Source organism: Rana temporaria, chromosome 2, assembly GCF_905171775.1.
Source record: "Rana temporaria chromosome 2, aRanTem1.1, whole genome shotgun sequence".
In the NCBI taxonomy this organism is placed as follows: Eukaryota; Metazoa; Chordata; class Amphibia; order Anura; family Ranidae; genus Rana; species Rana temporaria.
This window is the reverse complement of record NC_053490.1, coordinates 35,192,061-35,214,399: the sequence shown is the minus strand read 5'-3', so window position 1 is coordinate 35,214,399 and position 22,339 is coordinate 35,192,061. Positions and strand designations below refer to the sequence as shown.

The following is a 22,339-nucleotide window of genomic DNA, read 5'->3' as shown; positions in this document are numbered from 1 at the left end:
AGATGCGGTCGTATCTTGTTTTGTAGATACAAAACAAAGATACGGCGCGGGAAATTTAAAATTACGCGGCGTATCAATAGATACGCCGGCGTAATTCTTTTGTGAATCTGCCCCATGAAATGTAATGACATCCCAGTCTTGGTCTGTAGGGTTCAATATTGAGTTGGCCCATCCTTTACAGCTATAACAACTTCAACTCTTCTGGGAAGGTTGTCCACAAGGTTTAGGAGTGTGTCTATGGGAATGTGCATTTGTGAGGTCAGGCACTGATGTGGAAGAGAAGACCTGGCTCGCAGTCTCCGCTCTAATTCATCCCAAAGGTGTTCTATCAGGTTGAGGCTAGGATTTTGCAGGTCCTTCAAGCTCCTCCACCCCAAACTCAATCATCCATGTCTTTATGGACCTTGCTTTGTGCACTGGTCATGTTGGAACAGGAAGGGGCCATCCCCAAAATGTTCCCACAATGTTGGGATCATGAAATTGTCCAAAATGTCTTCGTATGCAGATGCCTTAAGCGTTCCCTTCACTGGGGCCAAGCCCAACCCCTGGAAAAAAAAACCCACACCATATTCCCCCCTCCACCAAAAGATTTGGACCAGTGCACAAATAAGTTCCATAAAGACATGTATGAGCGAGTTTGGGGTGGAGGAACTTGACTGGCCTGCACAGAGTCCGGATCTCAACCCTGTGATCCAGGCCTTCTTGTCCAAAATCAGTGCCTGACCTCACAAATGCACTTCGGGAAGAATGGTGACACATTCCCATAGACACACTCCTAAACCTTGTGGACAGCCTTCCCAGAAGAGTTGTAGCTGCAAAACTCAGCATTGAACCCTACGGAATAAGACTTGGAATGGCATTAAAGTTCATGTGTGTGTAAAGGCAGAGACAAACATTTAAATGCTGAAATGGAACACTGAAAGCTTACCTCTGGATCAATGACCGATAATCAACTGAGGATTCCATGGGCTGTTAAAATTGTGGTCTCCAAAACAGATAGAAAACAAAATCTGAAAAAGAGAGACAAAATTGTTCGGTTCAATATTGATTATATTTGCCTTTTAGATGTCCCCCCCAAGTAAATAAAAATGATATGGTTACCCTGAACATCTTTGGTGACTGGTGTTTTTTCGCACTGGAAGAACACCAGGCACCACTAGGACACATAGAAAGGGCCCCATTCGCACCGCAATGAAGCCCGGAGGTGCAGTGCAATAAAATGCAAACATGCTTCATTTTACGGACAGGTAGGCACGGCATTGTCACCGCACAGCAGTCCAGTGCACCACGCTGCTGTGTGGTGACATGAAGTGTCACTTTGGGCACTTCAAATAAAGTTGACAAAACCAGAGCTTTTAGAGTGTGGGCAGTGTGTGTGAATGGGCCCTAAAGATGCAATATCCTGACCGGTCAACTTTCCCATGGCTTCACTGCTCAGTGACCAAGAACAAGTACCGTATTTATCGCGGTATAACGCGCTCTCGCGTATACCGCGCACCCCGAAAGTTGCCCCAAATCCTGTGGAAAAAAAGGTTTTTTTGTACTTACAGTTTTGGTGTCTTGCGCGGCGTCCATCGTCGGGTCCGACGTCCGTCTGCGGCTTCGGGTGTCCTCTTCGTCGGGTCCGGCTTCCGTCTGCAGCTTTGGGTGTCCTCTTCGTCGGGTCTGGCATCCTTTTCTGCGGCGACCTCGCGTCCTCCCCGCTCGTTTCCCACGCCGAGTTTGAATACTGCGCCGACATATACAGAGCGCAGTACACTCGTGTATTGTCGGCAATGCTCGGCTACCCGCGCTGACGTCCTGTACGTCCAGGACGTCAGCGCGGGAGGAGCCGAGACTGCCGACAATACACGAGTGTACTGCGCTCGGTATATGTCAGCGCAGTATTCAAACTCGGCGCGGGAAAGTGGGAATCGGCGTATACTGCGCACCCACGATTTTGCCCTGATTTTCAGGGCAAAAAAGTGCGAGGTATACGCCGATAAATAAGGTATGTAAAGTAGGATGGGATTTTTTATTCTACTGGTTGCACTTACAGAGTGCAGACAAACTCTAGATGTGTTTGTATGATAAACCATGAACCCTGTAATAGAAACACCTGAACTCAGTCATTTGGTTTTAAAATGGGATGTAAAACATATCATATACTGTACTTACAGTACACACACTATATAGGTGTTATGACAATATGTACACAAATTTTGGGGTATATAGTATACAAGAGAGCAGACCGGTGTGGCTTTGACATTTTTTTTACCATTTTTTTTTTCGCTGTTCCATCTTTCAATAGTGGACCAGTGGCCCTTTATTTACCCAACGCCATTTATGAATACGAGCAAAACAAAACCAAAGAAACTCCCAGCTCAACTCACCAACCAGCCTGCAACCAACCAAATTATCCTAACAGTTTGCGTTAAAAAAATGGGTTTTTGTTTGCACACATTTGCAAATACATGGGCAAGCTGTAGAGCCACTTCACGGCACCCCAACATTCTCTGCAGTCTTAAATCTATACATTTGTGAGACCCTCTATAGTAGAAGCACATGCATTATAATGGATAGGCAGAGGGAAGGTGAGCCTGGAAAAAGCCCACCCCTCCATAAAAAGGTACAGGGGCGCACTGGACACCCAGCACAACGGCAGCAAATGTGTTCAGACCGTCCTCTCACCAATATTCCAACAGTACAGGAAAAAAAGGAGAAGTTGCGCTAATTAAATGTATATAACTAAACAGTAAAATTGATGTGAGATATAATGCATGAAATTGAAGCCAATAAACCCAAAATCAATGGAAAGCTGTAAAAATAAATGAGAAAACTCAGTCCCAGTATATCCGCAATAGATATAGTTCATGATATGGTGAATAAATGATCTGGAGAAGAGCATATGCGGTAACCACCACCACGAATTAATAAAAATTGGAGGCTTACCACATGGCAAGCAATAAATGCTTGCGGCTGCAAACCCCAGCCAGGGCCTTTAAACGATCCTCACAGGGGGGGGGGGGATGGATGTTGAGACCTCCAACGAATCCACGGTGTTGAAGCGTGTCACAAGAAAAACACTCAATGGTGAAGTATGACAAGAACCGGCACACACATGTGGTAAAATGTGACTTATGGAACCACCACCACCAACACCCTATAGACAGGAGGCTTACCAGAGCGTGTTAATAAACCAGCATGTGGCTAAAACCCTAGCCAGGGCCTTTGAAAATCCTGGGCTGTAATTAGTATGTCCTAGAATCCTCCGATTGTGTATATTCAGTGGATACATGAAAGGAATAACAGGACCCACATAGTGAAGTACGTTACCAGTATTTCCATTTAATAAATAAAAAGTTGCACTTACAAAATCGTAATGGATAAAAGCAGAAAAAAGCCGGCCGGCTCAATCAAACGCCCGTCCACTTGGAACGACACGTCTTGCGTCAGCACGCTACCTTCCCGACGCACGTTTCGTCATAAAATTACGTGCGTCGGGAAGGTAGCGTGCTGACGCAAGACGTGTCGTTCCGAGTGGACGGGCGTTTGATTGAGCCGGCTGGCTTTTTTTCTGCTTTTATCCATTACGATTTTGTAAGTGCAACTTTTTATTTATTAAATGGAAATACTGGTAACATACTTCACTATGTGGGTCCTGTTATTCCTTTCATGTATCCACTGAATATACACAATCGGAGGATTCTAGGACATACCAATTACAGCCCAGGATTTTCAAAGGCCCTGGCTAGGGTTTTAGCCACATGCTGGTTTATTAACACGCTCTGGTAAGCCTCCTGTCTATAGGGTGTTGGTGGTGGTGGTTCCATAAGTCACATTTTACCTCATGTGTGTGCCGGTTCTTGTCATACTTCACCATTGAGCGTTTTTCTTGTGACACGCTTCAACACCGTGGATTCGTTGGAGGTCTCAACATCCACCCCCCCCCCCCCCTGTGAGGATCGTTTAAAGGCCCTGGCTGGGGTTTGCAGCCGCAAGCATTTATTGCTTGCCATGTGGTAAGCCTCCAATTTTTATTAATTTGTGGTGGTGGTTACCGCATATGGTCTTCTCCAGATCATTTATTCACCATATCATGAACTATATCTATTGCGGATATACTGGGACTGAGTTTTCTCATTTATTTTTACAGCTTTCCATTGATTTTGGGTTTATTGGCTTCAATTTCATGCATTATATCTCACATCAATTTTACCGTTTAGTTATATACATTTAATTAGCGCAACTTCTCCTTTTTTCCTTGCTTGTATTGTGTATGTATGACACTTTGTTGTTGCAGCTCTGTTAGTGATTTCTGGTGTTTTTAGCGCGGTAATTTTTTCTTTGATTCCAACAGTACAAATGGCCACTGCCCCCACCTATAACTGGCCTTTGCAGCAATGAGCACATGGAAGGGCAATTCATACAAAACAAAACCAAAGAAATTCCCAGCTCAACTCACCAACCAGTCTGCACCCGACTGTCTAATGCCATACACACCTGTCGAAAAATAACTTGAACAGGTTTTTTTCGAAAAACAAATACATGGTCGTGAGAGCAAACGATTTTGCCATCATGTAATCAACGAATTTTGATTGATAAATCATTTCAGGAACATAAATGAATTAGTTTTTTGTTTGTTTTGTCACATATGCCTAGTGCAAACTGTTCAGGCGAAAAACACATTAACCTTTCAATTTATTGTCCTTTCGGCCAAAGTTTTCGGCTCAAAAAAACAATACAACCGATTTTCGATTTGTGCCCATTAACTGTGGATATGTAAAAACAACTGCGCTATAAGGTAAGTAATAAGTAAAATTAATGAACGATAAGCAGCCAGCACACAAACAAAGTATAAGGCAATTTAAAAAATATAAAGTGCAGCGCTAAATTGTGAAAAGTCTGGACAGGAATCCTGACATTAAATATAAAGTCCTCGATGCGAACTTCAATCTATAATGCAGTCCCTGTGGTGAGAACTTCAAATATAATAACACATCTATTAAAAGTGAACAAAAAATGAAAAGTAAACATCCAATTAACACAGCAAAAAGTGTTGCCGCATAAAGTCCACACATGTGTTTCCCAGTAGGTGAGTGGAATCACCAAACAGGTGTGAAAAAATGAGGTGAAAGAGTTCATAGGTATACTCCCAATGCATGAGACATTCCACATAGGAATAATTCGATTAGAATCAGTAACAATGGCTTGTCTGAAGCAATCCTCAAAAGGTAAAAAATAGATAAAATAGGTACTCTTACCAGCTCTGGTGGACTTACATACTAATACTAGCAGTGAGTCAGATAGGCATGGTGGTCACACCGGACCCTGGGCTCTGTATGGATCAGTCAGCAGGGATGGTCACTCCAGTGAGGAAGATGGAACCGATCTGGAGCTAAAGCCTTGTTTTTAGAACAGGAACCCAAATGTATGGAGCCAGCAATGGAATGGCCGGGCTCATAAGACAATACAGTCGATGGGATGGTAGGAAACAGAAAAAGAAAAAATGCTCCCAATGGTGCAGGTCAAAAAAACCTTTGAAGGCTTTTTATTATATAAAAATCATGTGATACAATTTAAAAGCAGTATGGGGTACCAGATGTACTACATGGGGTAGTACATCTGGTACCCCATACTGCTTTTTATCTATGAGCCCGGCCATTCCATTGCTGGCTCCATACATTTGGGTTCCTGTTCTAAAAACAAGGCTTTAGCTCCAGATCGGTTCCATCTTCCTCACTGGAGTGACCATCCCTGCTGACTGATCCATACAGAGCCCAGGGTCCGGTGTGACCACCATGCCTATCTGACTCACTGCTAGTATTAGTATGTAAGTCCACCAGAGCTGGTAAGAGTACCTATTTTATCTATTTTTTACCTTTTGAGGATTGCTTCAGACAAGCCATTGTTACTGATTCTAATCGAATTATTCCTATGTGGAATGTCTCATGCATTGGGAGTATACCTATGAACTCTTTCACCTCATTTTTTCACACCTGTTTGGTGATTCCACTCACCTACTGGGAAACACGTGTGGACTTTATGCGGCAACACTTTTTGCTGTGTTAATTGGATGTTTACTTTTCATTTTTTGTGCCCATTAACTGGAATATAAAATAAACAGAGTGTCCAAATGACAGATTTTCAAACAATTTTTCGGCCACCATAAGTATACGTTAAAAACAGGGGCTTAGTTTGCATACATTGGGCCAGATTCAGAAAGATCAGCGGATCTTTCTGCTGGCGTAACGTATCTAATTTACGTTGCGCCGCCGCAAGTTTTTCAGGCAAGTGCTTTATTCACAAAGCACTTGCCTGTAAAGTTGCGGCGGCGTAGCGTAAATCACCCAGCGGAATTCAAATTCGGCGGGTAGGGGGCGTGTATCATTTAAATGATGCGCGTCCCCGCGCCGAACGAACTGCGCATGCGCCGTCCGTAAAATATCCCAGTGTGCATTGCTCGAAATGACGTCGCAAGGACGTTATTGGTTTCGACGTGAACGTAATTGACATCCAGCCCCATTCACGGACGAGTTACGCAAACGACGTAAAATGTTCACATTGCGACGCGGGAACGACAGCCATACTTAACATTGGATACGCCACCTAGGGGGCATGTTTATCTTTACGCCGGCATACCTCTTACGGAAACGGCGTATCTTTACTGCGACGGGCAAGCGTACGTTTATGAATCGGCGTATCTACTCATTTGCATATTCTACGCCAAACTCAATGGAAGCGCCACCTAGCGGCCAGCGTAAATATTGCACCCTAAGCTACGACGGCGCAGGCCGTCGTATCTTAGGCAGGTTTAAGTGTATCTCAGTTTGAGCATACACTTAAACATACGACAGGCTTAGATTCAGAGTTACGTCGGCGTATCTACTGATACGCCGGCGTAACTCTTTGTGAATCTGGCCCAAGATGAATACAAGACCTGAATTTTCTGTTGCGTGGCCAATCTACCTGTTAATCATTGTGAATCAAGTACCAAGGATGAGCTCCGGCGTGTTCGCACACTCCACGCGCAGAGCCCGCCAGGAAGTCGGCACTGCGCTGCGCTAATCACAGGCAGTGAGACATTTCCTGATGCTTGGCTGCAGAGATCGGGAAAGGTTTCTCTCCCTGCGATTAGCGCAGCGCAGTACCGACTTCCTGGCGGGCTCTGCATGTGGAGTGTGCGAACACGCCGGAGCTCATCCTTACTCAGTACATGGAAACACTGCACTGTACCTGAGTTAAGGGCAGATGGATTCCAGAAAGTAAATGCTACATGAATAATCTGCCCTTACTTAAGATGGCCGCAGCCAGAAATGCTAGGGGGATGTTTTTCAAAGTGATTTCTCATCTAAGTAAAATTTGGAGACATGGATGGATGGGGAGAGTGTTGAATAAAAACAAAATAAATAGCCTGTTTGGTTTGTGGTGCTCAGATACGGTGTTGTTCCTCTTTGAACTTTTCACCTCCCTTAACATCTGCGTATTAACCCCTTCATCTCCATCCTGCCATTGTATGTGACCAGCACATTACAGTGGTTGTAAAGGCAGAAGTTTTTTTTTTTTTTTAGAATGCCTTAAGATAAAAAAAAAAGTCTGTGCATCAGCCCCCTCTAATACTTACCCGAGCCCCATCTCGATCCAGCGATTTTGAACAAGAGGTTTGGCAGTCTGGGACTCCCCTCCTCATTGGCTGAGACAGCCGTGGGCACCATTGGCTCCAACTGCTGCTCGGGTGTGTTTGGATCGAGCATGCCAGAAAGCCGTCACTGCACACCGCCAATCATAGGCAGTGAGGCATTACCCCACCGGCAGCTGCCTATGATTGGCAGTGTACAGTGTCGGCTTCCTGTCGGGCTCAAATCCGAACACGCCTGAGCCCATCGCTAGTATCTACAGGGTGGGCCATTTATATGGATACACCTTTATAAAATGGGAATGGTTGGTGATATCAACTTCCTGTTTGTGGCACATTAGTATATGCAAGGGGGGAAACTTTTCAAGATGGGTGGTTCCAAAAAAAGGTTAATTTCGGCGGTCTTCGTGCTAAACTGGCATTTTTATTTAAAACGGTGAACAATGGAAACTGGAAACTTTTTATAGCAAAAAATAAATAAAAAAACAGCAGGTATTAACCACTTCCAGACCTTAGGTGTTTTTCAGATTCGGTGTTTGCAAGACTAAAACATTTTTTTCTGCTAGAAAATTACTTAAAACCCCCAAACATTATATATTTTTTTTTTTCTAACACCCTAGAGAATAAAATAGTGGTCATTCCAATACTTTTTGTCACACCGTATTTGCGCAGCGGTCTTACAAGCGCACTTTTTTTGGAAAAAATTCACTTTTTTGAATTAAAAAATAAGACAACAATAAATTTGGCCCAATTGTTTTATATATTTTGAAAGATAATGTTACGCCGAGTAAAATGATGCCCAACATGTCACGCTTAAAAATTGCGCCCGCTCGTGGCATGGCGTCAAACTTTTACCCTTAAAAATCTTGATAGGCGACGTTTAAAAAATTCTACAGGTTGCATTTTTTGAGTTACAGAGTAGGCCTAAGGCTAAAATTATTGCTCTCGCTCTAACGATCGCGGCGATACCTCACTTGTGTGGTTTGAATACCGTTTTCATATGTCGGCGCTACTCGCGTATGCGTTCGCTTCTACGCGCGAGCTCGTCGGGACGGGGCGCTTTAAAAAAATTTTTTTTTGCTTTTCGCATTTATTTTTATTTATTTTAGAATTTTTAACACTGAAAAAAAAAAAAAAAAAAAAAAAATTATCACTTTTATTCCTATTACAAGGAATGTAAACATCCCTTGTAATAGAAAAAAGCATGACAGGTCCTCTTAAATATGAGATCTGGGGTCAAAAAGACCTCAGATCTCATATTTGGGCTTAAATGCAAAAAATAGAAAAAAAATAAAAAATGTCATTTTTTCAAATGACCAAAAAAAAAATTTGTCTCTTTAAGAGGCTGGGCGGGACTGACGTTTTGACGTCACTTCCGCCCAGCCGAGCTATGGGGACGGGCGAAGGAGATTTTTCCTTCAGTCCCGTCCCCGCTCACCAGCCGACAGCATCCGATCGCCTCCGCCGCTACCGACGGCTCCGGTAAGCGGCGGAGGGCACGGGAGAGCGGCGGGAGGGGGGGGGGCCCCTCTCCCGCCACCGATAACGGCGATCTCGCGGTGAATCCGCCGCGGAGACCGCCATTATCGGATTCCAGACCGCGCACCCTAAAGATGGATACCTCGGTTGTGACAGCAGCTGCTGCCGTTACCGAGATATCCGTCTTTAAAAATAGGACGTACATCGTCGTGCGCAGGTCTGGAAGTGGTTAAATACCACCAAAAGAAAGCCATTTAAACCACTTCCCCACCGCGCCATAGACAAAAGACGTCTACAGCGCGGTGGAGTTATTCTGGGATTACGTCCCTGGGACGTTTTTCCAAAATCCTTCACTCGCGCGCCCCCTGGTGCGCGCTCCCGGAATCACAGATCGCGGTAAATTGCCGCTGATAGCGGCCGTTTACCACGTGATCGCTCCGTCAAATGACGGAGAGATGACTTGTAAACAAACCGGCGTCATGTCATGACGCCGGTTTCTCCCTCTCCTCTCTGTGCCGATCAGTACAGTGTGAGAGGAGAGGGGGGCGAGCGGAAGCAGCAGCAGCTGCTGTGGGCTGGATCTGTGACAAATGCAGTCACAGATCCAGCCATCCATCCCTCCCTGTGCAATACTCTGCGATAACCCCCCCATACTCTGCAATAACCCCCCCCCCCCATACTCTGCAATAACCCCCCCCCATACCTGCTAATATGACAGAAACAAGATTTTTTTTTACAGAATTTTCAGTGTTTTTTCTTTTATAGCGCAAAACATAAAAAACCCAGAGGTGATCAAATACCACCAACAGAAAGCTCTATTTGTGGGAAAAAAAGGACAAAAATTTCAGATGGGCACAATGTTGTATGACTGAGTAATTGTCATTCAAATTGTGAGAGCACCGAAAGCTGAAAATTGGTCTGGTTAGGAAGGGGGTTTAAGTGCCCAGTGGTCAAGAGGTTAAAAAAAAATAAGAAAGAAAAAGAAAAAAGTAAAAGAGAAAGAAAAGTATAAAGTAAAAAGAAAAAGAAAGAAAAGAAAAGAAAAGAAGGAAGTAAGTAAGGAAGGAAGTAAGGAAGTAAGGAAGGAAGTAAGGAAGGAAGGAAGGAAGGAAGGAAGGAAGGAAAGAAAGAAAGAAAGAAAGAAAGAAAGAAAGAAAGAAAGAAAGAAAGAAAGAAAGAAAGAAAGAAAGAAAGAAAGAAAGAAAGAAAAAGAAAAGGAAGGAAGGAAGGAAAGAAAGAAAGAAAGAAAAGAAAAGGAAGGAAAGAAAGAAAGAAAAGAAAAGGAAGGAAAGAAAGAAAGAAAGAAAGAAAGAATAAACACTTATTTGGGTACAGTATTGCAAGACAGTAATTGTCGGTCAAACTATGAGAGCAATGAAAACTAAAAAATGGCCTGGTAATGAAAGGGTATTACAGGCTGGTACTCAAGTGGGTAAAGAAATAAAGAAAAAGATAGAAAATGTGCACGCTTATCCTGTCATATCTACACTTAAAAACAACAGTAAAATTAAATATATTAGGACACATGCCCTTTTAATCCCATTATTGTTACTGTCACTATGAAGAAAAAGAACTGTGCCCCCATGAAGGAAAAAGGGGAGGGAGGATTATTCTGTATCGCATTGTCATTTCCTGTCTGACCAGATCTCGGCTCAGATCAGTTTATACAGCCAGCGGTGGTGGATGATCTTTAGGTTTTAGATGAGAATTCCAGTATTGGATTGCATTAGGAGCAGCTGGTATTATTGTGAGATGTGACACGGGGTCTCGGCTACGCCATTGAAGCATTAGAGAGACCTTTTAGAATGTGAAGGAAGATTAGAGTGCTACAGAGCAGGCTGAGACCATTTGGAAATCACTTTCACTTATTACGATTATGTTGCCTTCAGCATTAATTAGCGGTTTTGGTTCTTTTTGAAACAAACCTGCAGCAATTTAGTTTTATTGGATGCATAAAAGGGAGAGAGAGCTGGCTCCAGATAGTGACCTGAGGGGGCATTTTATAGTCAATGGTGGTCCCTCTTACTTTAGAAGAGATATTAGGGTAATTCCTTTAGGACAGACATATGAGGGGAACACGACTTGTTGTGGCGAGTCATTATTCTCATGATGCCAGCTCTGTAATGAAATGTCCTCTTTATAAAGCCACATGACCATTCTGGGATGCTTCTTGGCTGATGATTTGTGCAGAAGGGTCTTGGGGGGGGTTAGGCCTAGTGTACTGATTATGTTGCACCAGGGGTGATGCCTCGAAGAGCCATGAGGTGCTTTGGCAAAGAACTGATCATGTTGGCTCTATGAGGTTAAGCAGTTTACACCTAGAGGGATACAGTTGGGGTCTGCCAGCCCAAATTACATTTGAGGAGGTCACCTCTGGGACGCGAGCAAAGTTCACATGAGACTTCATGAGATGAATAGCACCATTAATGGTTGCATTGGCAAATGGTGAGGATATTGCTCTTTTTAAGGGTGCAGTGTGGACAAAAACTTTGCCCACCATGTAACCATAGCATGAGCCTCTGGCAGAAGTTACTAAGAAATTTGGTGCGGATGGAGGGATATCTTCTAGAGATTCCCAGACTGATCAAGAGTGGATTGTATACAAAATAGGAATAAGTTGGTGGACTTTATTTTGCTGCAATTTAGTGCTGGCAAAAAATATGTCATTGGGAATTGGCAGCATGGTGGGATATCAGGATGATATTCCGAGTCTGAATATTCCTTGACTCAGATACCTTTGCTCTTCCTCCTTGGGTTGAATGTCATGAAACTAGTAGATGGTGGGCTGATATTTGCTCCATACACTGCGTGAATTGGACAATACTGATACTCCCGGGCTACTTTTTTGGTCTTCAGATATTTGAAGCCAATTCACTGGCTCTACTAACAAAATTCATTATTATGCTATGCCGTCTTCCATATGTCCCATTTGATGGTTTTGTGGTTTTGATGGCCCTTTGCCCACATTCAGCACCAATGTTTGGATATCCCTTGACCCATTGCATCCACTGCAACTACGCTCTCCGTATGTGGAGGAATCTGTTTGATCAGTTTTCTCCGAAGTTTGTAAAATCCACTTGGGGACCTGGAGCCGAGATTCCATAGCGATATGGGTGGGATGGAATCTCCAATCCTGGGACCGGGTTTTGGAAACAGCCGGGAGTCTAGCTGGTAGATTGAGCAGGTAGGTCCTGGGCTTATAGCACAGTCAGGACCATGGGCGGACTGACCATTGGGGCTCTCGGGCACTGCCCGAGGGCCCCATCAGGGTTGCCAGGCTCAATAAAACCAGGGACAGTATGTAAAAATCTGTGTTTTTTTTACATCTGTCCCTGATATGTCTGAAACCGACATGATTTTGATGTGAAAATCCTGAGATTTTAGCTGCCCTTCCTCTGCACTGCCTCCTGGCGTGGTGGCCATCTGTAAGCCTAGAGGCCCCATAATCTTCTATTGCCCGGGGGCCCCATGAGTTGTCAGTCCACCCCTGGTCAGGACTAGGGTTCTGGGCCCCACCCTCCCGAGAAGTGCAAGCGAGAAGCATGCATGTCTGTATGCTTTAGTCTGAAGGCCCAAAGCTGTGGGCTGAGTAGCATGGAAGCCGAGAGGAGGTACAGTGATTGTATGGGAACTTTGGTACATGGCCAAGAGTGCTGAAGCATAAAGCCTAATCAGGCTTTGGATCTGCCATCTTGGATGTGGGAGTTGGCAATGATGCCTCAAATCCGATTACCCACTGCACATACAGGAGATCACAACAGTGCTCTCAGACTGGTCCTGCAGCCTTCTGGGATGCGTGATGTGTCCCAGGAGGTTGCAGGTGGTGGAAGGTGGGCCACGCTGACTTTATTCTTGCCTGTGCAAGAATTGGAAAGTGGAAGCGCAAAACACAACTTTCTGTGGTCACAGTGAGACAGCTGTCAGATTGGATGCTGGTGCTCCATGTGACTCCAGCGGACATCTTGGGTCAGGCAGAGTCCATTGAAGATTTTAGCTTCTAGGTTTGGATCGCTTTATGCGAGTGGCTAGCATAGGGACCAGATTCCAGTCTGGCAGGGACAGTGCTTAGCGATAAGGAAAGGTTCCAGAGGAGTAGGGAAAGTGCAGATAAAAAAACTCTCTTCTGGGCATGGACGGGTCAGGTCGCATTCCACTTCTCATTGCAGATGCCATCGGTATCTTCGAGTCTTCAGATCGCTGTCGGTTCAAAAGTGGCCCTAGACCGGTGCGTCTACCCGCCAGGCCTGAATAAGTCGTGTTTGTATCTTTTCTACAAAATAACGTAGTTTACTACCCACCACAACACGCAGTACCTTGTGCACAGGGATGCTTACAATGGCCAACTTAGTTATGTAAAATCTTTGTCACAAAAGGAAAAAACAATGCTGTAACAACTTAAAAACGTTAGGTGGAGTTGAATTTCAATTTGTTAATTTGCCATCAAGAAAATTAGGTCCTGAGGAAGCGGTTAGATGAGAAACGTGTCAACCTCTTGAAACACATAGAAAAGATCTACAAATGTAGTCAGAGTGTATGACTTGGATCATCCAAGGAGAGCACCCTTTTCATGTTATTTATAAATGGTGTTTTACCAGATTTTGCAATAAATACTTACCTCTATATAACAATAGCTGACCGTCTCTTTATGGTACCAATAAATTCTGCTAGTTTTTTTCTATTTGTTTATGTTATTTATGGATGAGGTACATAGGTGACCAACAAATAAAAAAAGGGAGCACAGCTCCTAACTAATTCATGTAACATTGCCCTCTCCAGACAGTGCTGTTGTCCAGGGGTGTCTCTCCATTGTCCCGCCATAGTGTCTACGCCCTAAGGCAGTAAGCGTTACTAACTTGATCCCCAGGTGAAAATAAAGGGGGGGGGGGGGGAGACTTAAAAAAAAATGAAGAAAACTAATGTAGCCACCACAGGATTGTTAAAACTGCAATATATAAATGTAGTGCCTGTGTACTTTATGGTACTGATGCTAGTCACATTTAAGGGTAAGATCAGAGTGTAGTTGGGCTCTGATCTAGATTGTTAAGTGCAAAACAGGGTCTCTGCCTCAGCTTGGCTGTGCTGTGGGCTCATTCTGTTGTACTGGGGTGTTCTTCCAGCCCCGGTGCTGCAGGTGGCAGCAGAGGAGTCAAGGTTTGGGTGCTCTTTCCCAGCAGCCAATCAGGAGGGTTTGACCTCGCTGTGCATGCTGGGGAGGGGTATTTATGGGGCAGGCGCTATTGGTTCTGGGTCTTCTTCGTCCAGTGTGGCACCCACCTTTAGGGTTACCACGTCACGGCGCCCTGACGTTATTGCCTACCTGGCCGGGGCATGCATGCAATGCGGCGTTCCGGGGCCATGCTGGCCCAGAGCATCTGAACAGCGACGGGGACCCAGTGAGTGACTGGGTTCCCACCATTGAGGATCCCAAGCTGTACTGCTGTTCGGTGGGGAGTCAGTCTGAGGAGCGCCATTGAGAGGCTGGCAGTCCAAAAGAGCCTGGACAAACCACCGGGGATCGAGGTAGCCGGACACTGAGGGATTGATCACTTATCAGTCGGTACCTGGGCGACAAGTTGAAGGAGATCCAGGCGTAACTCATCTAAGGAGGATATCTCCAAGAATTCAATCCAGAGAGGGCCTGTGGCAGAGGTATCTTTCTGAGGCTCACCGAGGAGGGTCTGTGGCAGAGACTTTTCCTCAAATTTAAGTTCACCAAGGAGGGCCTGTGGCAGAGGTATCTTTCTGAGGCTCACCGAGGAGGGTCTGTGGCAGAGACTTTTCCTCAAATTCAAGTTCACCAAGGAGGGCCTGTGGCAGAGACTTTATCCTACAATTGTCCGAGCGATACTCCGGCTGCCAGGTCAGTGAGAGAGGCCTGTCCAGGTACAGTAAACCCACTCAGGCAGGAGTGGCGCATAGAAGTGTTACGCTTGAGAGCAGGACTGTTCCCTATCATTACACCTGAATCCGCTATTCTTCCTTCTTCAACTTTACTTTCCTCACCATAAGTTTACGTTTTTTACCCGGCTGGGTAATAAAGAACACAGCAAAGAGCACCTGTCGTGGACATTCCTTTACTTCTACTATATGCAATACGCATCATTCACCCCTAGGAATTTAGAGGCGCCATGAGGTAATATGCCGCCCAAAAATCCAGCAGCTCCTCCGGGGGTAGTGCTACATAAAAAAAAAAAAAAAAAAAAAAAAGTTTGTTTTTTGGGTTTAGAAGTGCTTGAAGGTCTTTAAAAAAATCAATAACCAGGTCCTATGGAAATCTCCCAGTGATTTTTGTTGGACTGGTCGTGTATGTTATTAGATTTACGTTATAAAAGGGTATCTAGTCATTGAAAGACTTGGCCGACTAATGCCTCTAATAAGTGTCCTATATGGAGGAGACCTGGTTTCATTGGTGACATATGGTATTTAAATCTACCCAGGCATCAGCAAGCAGACCCCACCATTGAGCAAACAGACAACAGTGACAATAAAATAAAAGCAGGAAAATTTGTGTAAATGTAATTTATCTAAAAAGGTCAGTGAAGCTCCCCTGTACCAGGAATGCAGATGGCTGTAAGCAGAATGTGACATGAACATAAATACCATTAATGGCTGATGGGTGACATTACATTAGCCTGATCACGCTGACATCATGCAGCTAGAAACTGAAAGTTTTGCAATCCCCACACTGAACCAGCAACATTTCACAATGTAAAACGAATTAGCGGAACATTAAATGTAACTTTCTTCATAGGAAAGAGGTATAAAATCACACAAGATGTGGATGTGAAAGTTACGGGAACCATCTATGTCAATTACATATACATTCTTTGAAGATTGAGATGTTTTGTCTAATGGTGACTGAAGTAATCCTGGTCATAAGAATTTTTCTTTTGTCAGTGAATTGGACGGCCTTAAAGCGGTTGTAAACCCGCATGAAATTTTTTTTTTTTTCTCCTGTAAGGCAAAAGTCATAATGAGCTAATATGCACCGCATATTAGCACATTATGAAATACTTACCTCGGAACGAGATGTGTAGCACTTACCTGGTCCACGCCGAGCGAGATTTCATCTTGCCTCGGCGTGTCTTCCGGGTATCGCCACTCCAGCGCTGTGATTGGCTGGAGCGGCGATGACGTCACTCCCGCGCGCGGGAGATTTAAAACTCGGCGGCTGCCAGTCCTTTCGCCGTAGATCCCCGCTGCGCATGCGCCGCATTGCGAGGGGAATATCTCCTAAACCGTGCAGGTTTAGGAGATATTCTCCTTACCTACAGGTAAGCCTGTAGGTAAAAGTAAAACAAGTGGGTTTACAACCACTTTAAGGCTAGGGTGACCAGACATCTCCAGTTTCAGGGGACAGTCCCCTGATTGAGGACACTGTCCTCGGACCAAGTCTGTCCCTGGTTTTGTCCCCATATTGGATTTAATAGGGAGCAGGGGCAATTTCAAAGACAATCAGTGCAGAATTAAAATAAAAAAATTAGAATTACACACCCCCGCTCCGCCGTGCCTACTAGCATAGGGGGGTTGTATTATTTCCCATTATCTGTGCCCCTTTCTGATGATCATGTGCTGGTCGGAGCGGAGGGAATATTTCTTCAGTTTCGGGGCGCATGCCCATTCAGCTTCGCTCGCATGTTCTTCTGCCTTGGCTCAAATCCTGGCCAGCCACCTGCCTATCTCCTTGGCGGAGTGATCTTCCTCCGCTCCCCATCCAGTAGTAGCCGGGGCCCAAAGAGTAAGACTTGAGAGGCTGTGAGGCGGGCGGCGACGGGCAGAGAGTCACTGATTGTTGCCATTACTAGTAAAGAAAAAATATGTCCCCGGATTTCATTTAAAAAATCTGGTCACCTTACTTAATGCTGGGTTCACAAGGTGTGTGATGGCGCCTTATCCAACTCACCCAGGAGAGCAGTATACTGAATAGGCAGATAATGTTTGGGCAGCCATGCTATTCCACAGTGCCTCCCAATGGCTCAGGACACCACAATCACAGCACGCTAGGAGTTACTGTAGTAGTACCTGTCCTCCCTTTAAGTCCACTTGTGTGCATTGAATGCCTTTGCAAACACAGATATTCCCTTGCAAAAGTAGCAGTGCCATCACTGTGCAGCACATTGCCTGTGCAGGAAGAACTGTGGGGGTGACGTAGCAGCAGCACCTACTACAGGCTGCCTGCAGAACAGGGCCGCTGATAAGCCAGTACAACTGGCCCTGTTGTAGCGGGCCCCGGCCAGCAGGGGCCCGGATGGCAACCCCCTTTAAAAAAAAAAAAAAAAAAAAAAAAATTTAATTAGGGGTCCGGAGGTCCCCAGGGGCCCGGAGGCCCACAGGTAGAGTTGCCACCTCATCCCTTTAAAAACAGAACACATATGAATTACACAGGTTCTGAGACAAATTGAATGCAGATAAGGCACCAAGTGAGTTTAATTACCACCTTAATCAGCCACAGAACCTGTGTAATTAATATGTGTTCTGTTTTAAAGGGATGAGGTGGCAACCCTACCCCACAGGGCCCCAGATGGCAACTCCCCTTTTTTTATTTATTTTTTATAAAAAATATATTTTTTTTTAAATAGAGAGAAAAATGGGGTGGGTGAATGATTTCCTAGATCGAACAACAGTGACTCACAATCCCATCAAAATAAAGATAAAAGGGTTATAAGGAAGAGAGAAACTCTCCTCCAAATGTAGGGATTTTTGAAGTGAGGTGTTGTTCTTAGTATTTAAGGTAAGCGCACAAAACACAATGGTTTTTAGAAAAATATCAAAATAAGTTTAATTTTCATATAAAAATCCATAAAAATATTCATATAAATAGTTTACATGATTGGGACCACAACATTTTGTAAAGAATTTAAGAAAGAAAGAATTATAAATGCAGACTGCCAACTAGTTTCGCACTGTTGTGCTTCATCAGGGCTTGCAATTCGTTTTTTTCTTTTTACATATGGTGGTCTGTGTATGACAAAATATACGTCATTAGTACAATTGGTAAAGTGCAACATATTACATTTAACAATTTAGGTCATAAATCAGATAGCAAGGAAGAGTACCTCTGCGCTTACCAATTTCGTTTAAAAACTTGAAGCCAAAGCAAAAATATTTGCCTGAATGCTGACCAATGAGTTCCAGCGTGGCGAGTAGGTAAACTGGTGCACTTGTGACCAGTGGAAGCCAGATCCACTTAGTCCTAGCAGGTGCTATTTTATTTTTTATTAAAGGGCCATTTTTTTTATTAGGGGTAGGGAGATCCCCAGGGCCCGGGATGAAAACACCCCTTTTTTTTTATAAAAAAAATAGATACATTTTTATATATTTTTTTATTTAATTTATATATTTTATTATTATTATTATTATTATTATTATTATTATTATTATTATTATTAAAGGGCCCAGAGGTCCCCAGGGCCCCGGATGGCAACCCCCCTTTTTTTTAAATTATATATATATATATATATATATATATATATATATATATATATATATATATATATATATATATATATATATTAAAGGGCTCATGAGGTCTCCAGGGCCCCATGTGGCCAACCCCTTTTTTTTATTTTTTTATAAATGTTTTTTTTTAATTTTTATTAAAGGGCCCAGAGGTCCCCAGGGCCCTGGATGGCAACCCCCCCCTTTTTTTTTATAAATGTTTATTTATTTTATATAATTTTTTTATTATTTTTTTATTGAAGGGCCCAGAGGTCCCGGATGGCAACCCTTTTTTGTAATTTCTTTTTATAAAAAAATAATAATTTGTAAAGGGCCACCCTCCGCTTCTCAATTCGCAGCAGCCCCCCCTCCCGCTTCTCAATTTCAGACGGCAGCACCCCCCCGGTTCTCTGCTCCAGGGGGCCCATGACTGAAGCTGTGTAAGGGGCCCCGTAATTCCTGATGGCGGCCCTGCTGCAGAACACCACAGAGGGGACGGAGACAAGACCAGTCATCTTGCACAATGAGAGGGAGCGGCAGTGACTGGTCTTAAAGAGAAAGTAAACCCTAATGGGTTTTACTTCATCTTTTAGCCCACTGCTGAAGCCTGCAAATGAAAAGCATAATGGGCTAGTATGTATCGCGGAGGTCCACACAAATTACTAACTTAATCTTAGCCCCATCAGTGCATTGCACAGATGTGCCAATGAACAAAAAAAACTTTTTTTGTGCTGCATTTACCTTATTATAGTTCTGTATTGAGGCACTTCCTGCTTGTCACCCCCCCCACCCACGGGAGAAGGCGTGTCTATTCTTTTTCCCCAGCGGCGCAGAGTCTCCTGGGAGCCAAGTGTCAGCATCCCCAGGTGTCGCCGCCGAGAAATCTCAGCAGACAGACTGCTTCATTTTCATTATCTTTCCTCTGCTGCGCTCTTTTTTCTTGCCATCACACCGGGGCGGGAACTTCCGACACCCGTTGTGATGGCAACCTGCTCAATTTACGGTGCTCTGCGGCGTTAATACTAAGCATGCGTGGGAACGAGCAGTGAATGCTGGTAGCTCAGCATTCACTGGAACCAGGAAGTTAAGGCTTGTGGGCTTCGCATGCCCACAAGCAAGATGAAACCGGCCATCCACATTTTTTTATAACAGAGAGAGACAGCCCATACACAAGCAGCACTGTGCACAGTCATAGTGCCATCCCTGTGCACTGCTAGAAGGATGGTGGTGGCACCAGGACAGACCTGCTGAATGATCCTCTTACTGCTGTTACAGGAGATGTATGCTCTCTGAATGGGCAGCAGGCTGTGCTCATTGTCTCCTCACCACACTCATACAACATGTTTTGGGAGGTGACAGGGTTAAAAAAGAGAAACTGTCACCTCCAATTGCTATCACAATTTCTAAATTAAGTAATTAAAAAGTAAAGAATGAGAAAAATAAGAAAATTATACAAAAAGTGATAAAGTAATAAAAAAAAAAAAGAAACAAGAGGCGGCAATTGGGGGCACAGTGAGGCTGCAATTGGGGGCACAGTGAGGCGGCAATTGGGGGCACAGTGAGTGTATGTTTTAACAAACAATTATTTAAAAAAAAAAGAAAAAAAGTAATTTTCGGTTTCGGCCTGACATTTTCTTTTATTTCGGTTTAGTTTCGGTTCTGAAATTTCCATTTCGGTGCACCACCAATATTAACACGTATTATTGATTGGTTTCACCACTCCTCATCTAAGTTATGGGTACAATTGGAAGGTCACATAAATCCTATAGATCTCTGTGCCCTTCTATAGAGGCTACCCATCTATAGGATATCAAAACAACGGAGCCCCATGACCCCCTTCTTTGCAACACCGGATTTTCTACCAGCCTTACACTCAACTGTGTTTGGCCCTTGGTACAAACAGGAACATAGAAGAATTGCTCAAGTCCCTCAGTCTGGTCCATTATTAACGGTAGCCTCTTCATCTACAATGCTCTCTTATAATCCTGCGCAGTGGTTACAGAGGCATCAAGCTTTATGCTATATACGATCTATTCCATCAAAACAAGATATTTATGCTAAACCAACTGCATTTGAATCTTTGCTCGTGCAAGAGGAGCCAATATCCCACTCGGTCTCTGCATTATACTCTATTCTTTTGTTATCAACCCATTCAGATCGTATACACGGAAATGGGAAAAAGACCTCCAACAGACTTTAACTATATCGGATTGGCAAAAAAGCTTAATTTTGACTCATAAAATGTCAATAGCTACAAGAACTTAAGAGAAGGGATATAAATTGGTGAGTAGATGGTACAGGTAACCCTCTACCCTCCATCAATTTAACCAGGATATATCTGATATCTGTTGGCGTTGTCATGATTCAACTGGAAATATGATCCATATCTGGTGGGACTGTCCCCCGGGGAGAAGGTTTTGGAAACATATCTTTGACCTATATGGAAAACTAGTGGATACAACTATCCACGCATCACCCAGAGTGTCTCTCTTAAATATGATTCCAGGATCTTTAAAGAAAGCAAAGGAGGATGTGCTTAGACACTTCCTCGCTGCAGCTAGAGCAGTCATCCCACAACACTGGAAATCAACGACAGTACCCTCCCTGGGGGAATGGACAATTGAAATGGACTATTAGAGATTTAGGTGGTCTGTTGGCGCGGGAAATGGGAAGAGAAGACCAGTTCTCTCATACTTGGTCCGTTTGGTCCAAGTTTCGACAGTCATCTGAGTTTCCAAATTGGGTTAAGGGAAATTTCCCTGTTTCCTTACCCATCCCAGTTTTTGCCAGGACATTCGCTCTCAGGCTTGGGAGCTCAAATTATTTTCTGCAAACTCTGAGATGTTGTTTCTTAGGCAGGAGAAAGATGTAGCGCCCTGGGGTTTAGTCAGGGAGCTCCTCACAAATTTACTTGCCAGGAGTAGTTACCCCGGTCAATTGCTAGAGATCCATTGATTTTTGGCCTGGTTGCACTTTTCTCTTCTACCACTAGGTGGCTGGGGACTGAGCCGGTTACAGGGGTGAAGTTTGAGAAGTATCTGGAGTGCCAAGCTAGACACCTAGCAGGGAAGCGTGGGTGACGCTTGAGTCAGTGAATCAGAGGGTTCAGTGAGAAACCAGGAGCTCAAGGGGCTGAAGAACTACAAGAAGAGGTTGTAGTGAAGCTGGGGAGGACTGTTACAATTTGTGTTAGGAACTGTTAAAGATTGTCACCATAGAACACAGCAATTCTGCACGTGCAGATGTGGCGCCTTGCTGGGGGCCTTTCCCTGTACGGCTGTCCTCCTATTGAAGTCTCGAAGTCTGCCTGATGAAACTGCAACAGCTTAAGGGTGTCCTGGCCCTAACCCCAATTCCCTAAAGAACTGTAAAGAGAAATAAAACCTCTTTTACACCCAAGAAGTGTCTGGCGCCCAATAACTAACCACCTTACACCCACTATGCCTCCCAACCCACCACATACAGAAGATTGTCAGCCATCTTTGGCCCTGAAGGTTCTCATTAGACTGGAGGAGGCTAAAGACTTTGCTACACCAGCATTCTGGATAAAAATCTGCTTAGACTGTGTATTAACCACTTTCCGACCGCCGCATGTATATGTACGTCCACAGAATGGCACGTACAGGCAAATGGGCGTACAGGTACGTCCTTGCCTTTCCGCAGGGCGGGGGTCCGATCGGGACCCCCCCCCACTACATGCGGTGGTCAGATTCCCGCGGGGAGCGATCCGCGACGACAGTGCGGCTATTCGTTTATAGCCGCTCCATCGCGATCGCTCCCCGGAGCTGAAGAACGGGGAGAGCCGTA

General features: G+C 44.4%; 1 protein-coding gene across 1 annotated transcript in view; it reads right to left on the bottom strand.

Moving 5' to 3' along the window:
- P2RY6 (pyrimidinergic receptor P2Y6) overlaps positions 1-22,339 on the bottom strand; it is a 151,396-nt gene that overhangs the window by 25,173 nt on the left and 103,884 nt on the right. Inside the window, exon 2 of the mRNA XM_040340051.1 lies at positions 929-1,010. The gene's annotated coding sequence lies outside the window, so the exon portion shown is untranslated. The remainder of the gene's footprint in view (positions 1-928; positions 1,011-22,339) is intronic.